Source organism: Hippocampus comes, unplaced genomic scaffold, assembly GCF_001891065.2.
Source record: "Hippocampus comes isolate QL1 unplaced genomic scaffold, H_comes_QL1_v1.1 scaffold147, whole genome shotgun sequence".
NCBI classification, from domain to species: domain Eukaryota; kingdom Metazoa; phylum Chordata; class Actinopteri; order Syngnathiformes; family Syngnathidae; genus Hippocampus; species Hippocampus comes.
In genome coordinates, this window is record NW_017805009.1 from 875289 (window position 1) to 879880 (window position 4592).

The following is a 4592-nucleotide window of genomic DNA, read 5'->3' on the forward strand; positions in this document are numbered from 1 at the left end:
ATACTCTTCTGCTAACTATTATTGTACATAGGTTGGCAGTCTATAGTCCAGCCTGTAAAATCTTTCAGGAAGGGTCATTAAGGATATTTCATTATCTCCATATTGCCAAGGTCAGGTTGTCCATATATCCACTTTACGGCTGCTGTGGGAATATGCTGCGACTGTAGTATAATAGACCAGAAAATGTCCACACCAGGAATGATGGGAAATCAATATTTGGCCCGACTCATCAATACAAACCCATTTTCACAAGCAGGAAGAAGGTACTCAACTCAGGAGGAGGGGCGGTGGAGGGTGGCGTGGACGAAAATCTATTGAATCAGAGATGAAAAATAAAATAAACAATGTTGTTTTATTGTTAATAAAGTGTTTGTTCTTAAATGTACTATGTGCTGGATGAGTTGTCACAGAAGTGGTTTAAAATGGTTTGGCTTGATTTAGTTTTAATCTGCCAGCACTGGATCAGACAGTCCATAAATGTCCCCGCACAGTCATGTAACCACGTTAAAGTAGAAAGAAACATGGCTTGTGACAATGATTTGGCCCATTTGTTACAGCTCTGGCAGCCAGAGGCCTCAATCTGCCTTTGGTTTGTTAGAAGAATGTTGATGCCTTCACTTTATTGCACAGTAATGGCAGAAGAAATGTAGGATGCAGACAAACAAAGGGCCATTTATATCATTGCGACTTATGGCGGAAGTGAAGTAAACACCATTAAATCATTACAAAGACAATTACAGTATCACGCTCGCATGATGTTTGACATGTTCTGTTTTTAGTGAGTGTATAAACACACACTTCTAAGGAGAGAGGCATAAATAATATCATTTTAAATGGTCTGTACGTATAAGCTATTTGTTGAATAAACGTGGCAGAGAGTGTTGTGGTCCAACACAGAATTCACAATGTGATGTGATGGAGAAAAGAGAAAACAGCCTCTGGTTGTTTAACCAGCCGCTAGTAGCCTTGGGTGTTGTTTGTTTTTGCAGCACAGCTTCCACCAAATGAATATCATACGAGTAAATGGATGCTGGAAACAAGATGATGCGTATTTAAGCTTTTCCCTCCCTGCTCTCATACAAAAACAAACAAACAAAAACTAAATCAAATGTTTATCAATGCGTTTCTCTGTATGATAAATTATGATAAAATGTTTAAGTCATTGTTCGTCAAATACACTTCCCCCTACCGTAGAGCTGCGTTGTCTTTGTGTGAACATTACATATTGTGTGCTGCATGCTAATAGCTTATTGACCATGTAGAGTGTAATGAGACCTTGGGTGCAGGGACAGTCATGATATATGAGGGTGACAATTGGCCTCTGTTGCACTGATGACCTAATTTCAATATTCGGGGACTGAGGGATAGAAATGACATTTTTCACATTTCAAGCTACTGTACGGACTGTATTAGCCTCCGGCTTACTGTCCCCCTGCCGAAACCCAGTCCATGCACAGCTTGGCTGGAACAAACCCACCAAATCGCAACCATTCATTGTAGACACAGCAAGGTGTATCCTGCCATACAACCACCGACAGAGTGCACAGCGCACACAAGCTTTTCACCCGTTCGAGGAGTCACCTTCATCTTTGCCGTTCAGCTGACTTGATGCATGCATTCAGGAAAAATAAAACAGAGGCTGAGGGCTCTGTCTTCAGAGATAACCTTGAGGATGTATGGCATTTAGCATTCCGCTCAACCCCAGACATGGCTTCCTGAATGCGGTCATGGCTTCCCTAAAGCACATATTTTGATCCCTGGCCTAATGCTGGGAAACTGTAATACCTTTTCATGCTCAATGATGGAGTTCCATATTATTGTTCTGAAGCTGGTGGCCTCGAATCTGAATTTAAAAATTGTCATTGCACGTTAGAGCAAAATGTGAATGACGCTTGACGCTCAATTTGCATTTCTGTCTTCAGAGAAGAGAAATTCAAGTGGCACAAGTGCAGCGGAAGGTTAAATTGCCAACTTACGTATCATTTATCCTTTATTTCCTTTGTATTACTGAGTGGAGATGTCCTGTATTGGCATTCATGGTGAAACCCGGTGCCAAAGCGGTATGACGCTAAGAGAAATATTTGTTGTTTTAACCTTGAGTAAATATGAATATATCGCACGTTGTATCCGTTATACCCCAGCTGATGTGCTCTCACCGTCTTCTGTCTATGCCACGTTTATTAAATGCAGCTTTTATTGCAGACGGGAATATGGGATGTCAGGCTGCGCATGGAGGACAGGTGAACCACAGGATGGCAGCTTTGCTCTCTTTCTTGCCAGGAATCATGGAGAACAACCTCTGTGAAGCTTTTCACCCGTAAATAGGTAATTGATATGAAGACCAACTGATGCAAATACACTGAAGGCACTATGTAACAGCAGCTTGGTAATCTGTTGGCCAAAGCAAATGCTTTGCATTAAAAAAAGTTGTGTTGGATCAAACGTGTGTGTGTGTGTGTGTGTGTGTGTGTGTGTGTGTGTGTGTGTGTGTGTGTGTGTGTGTGTGTGTGTGTGTGTGTGTGTGCGCATGCGTGCAGTAGCTCATGGCGCTTCGACAGGTCCACTGTGTGTGGTGTTCTGCAGCATCAGCAGCCGGACAGGGGCCAGACGGTGGATTTATGATGCCAGGGAACGGAAATGACCTGCTTCTGTCATTGGGTGTGTGCCCCATCACGAGAGGCTCTAAACTATATTGGCACAGCGCTGACAGACATGTTTGTCATCCAGTCACTTTTGAAGATACCAAGCAAGGGGTATTACTCCTCTGACAGGACCTTCCACTCAATCTGTGTGTGTGCATGTGTGTGTGTGTGTGTGTGTGTGTGTGTGTGTGTGTGTGTGTGTGTGTGTGTGTTTCACCTCTTCCCCTCTCTTTTTTTTTTTTTTTTTGCCTCCACCAAGCATGAAAGTGCAAAACCCAAAGGAAAAGTTTTCAACCCTGTTGAAAAACGATTTAAATGAAACTTTGTGGCTGATTGGCATGTGAATAGCAAGAACCATTTTAAAAAATGTTTGCATCACGCAAAAATGTGGCTCACTAAATCTATTCTAGCGCAACCACGTCAACTTTGTTGAGCTGCTTAAAAGCAATGAATAGTTATTGTGACATATTTGGGAGGAGTTGAAAATTACATCAATCACAAAGTAGTCAATTGCTTTGTATTTTTCCATACATGTTTCTCAACTCAACTCAACTCAACTCAACTGTATTTATAGAGCACTTTCAAACAGCCATCGCTGCATACAAAGTGCTGTACATGGAGCAATTTAACATATACAACAATATATTTTCTGTTTGTGAAGCCTTAGCTTTTGGTGTTACTGTTTTCTTTCGGCATAACCCTGCTTGCCACTTGGCAGAAAGCCTTCCATATTACTTTCCTTAATGAATACACTCACTTTTATAGAACACGTTTATGTATGAATATTTTTGTCAATGTTATTGACATGAATTATTTGTGTTGATAAGCAGTCCACCTAGGCAGGGGTCTACATGACAGTTTTGGAACACGCTCTTCTTGCATAGTATTATTACAAATAAAAGTTAGTCAAGGGTTGAGCAACAAACCCACAACCTTCGGTCGGGAGGTGGCCATTGCACCCTCTCTGAGCCATGCTCTTCCTTCATGCTGTTCCTACTGGATGCTATTGTGTGGTTAGTGTATTGTTGGTGTTAGGCAGAATACTTGTACCTCCAAAAGGTGAGTTTTTGGGGTCTCCTTTTAAATATAGTAGGAGGCGCATGGCTTAGGTGGTAGAGTGGCTGTCTCCCAACCCAGAGGCTGCGGGTTCATTCCACAACCCTTGAGTAACTTTATTTTAATAAATTAATACCATACAATTAAAATGTGCGAAAAAAAACTGTCCTAAAATTATTATAATTGTTTTTTTAAATGTAAACTACTAGGTTTTTCAAGTAAATATCACCCATTTTTTCTCCATGTAGTTAAAATACTAAAATTAGACATAGAAACCATTTGTATAATGTAACCCCCGCAAGCAGACATCGTGTGTCTTAAAAAAGACAAAACCAAAAAAAACAACAACAACAACAAAAACAAATTATCACGGTCAATGGATATGTTATGTTTTATAACATTACACTTTACAAATATTCTGAAACTGCAGTCAATGGCTGCTTACAATTTTGTTGGAAAGATGAACTCATGCACTGACACATTCTTGAAATGTGGAAAAGAGCCAACCAAGTGAGTAACAGTGACGTATACAAAAAGATACATGGTTGTTAATGGAAAGCTCTAAAATGTGGTGCAAATGAGTGCAAATGGTTGTTCGCCTATATGTGTCCTGCGATTGGCTGGCAACCAGCTCAGGGTGTACCCCGCCTGCTGCCCAAAGACAGCTGCGATAGACTCCAGCATGCCCGCGACCCTCGTGAGGATAAGCGGATTGGATAATGGATGAATGGATGGATGGATGAAAGGATGGGCAGATGAGCATACTCTGTAGTCTCATGCACATAATAAAGCCACTATATTAATGTGAGTTAAGTATTCTCAAGTACTAAACTGCAGTATCTCTGCCGGCGGATGCGCGTGTGCCTTTAAATTGCATTCCTGACCTGTTGAGTG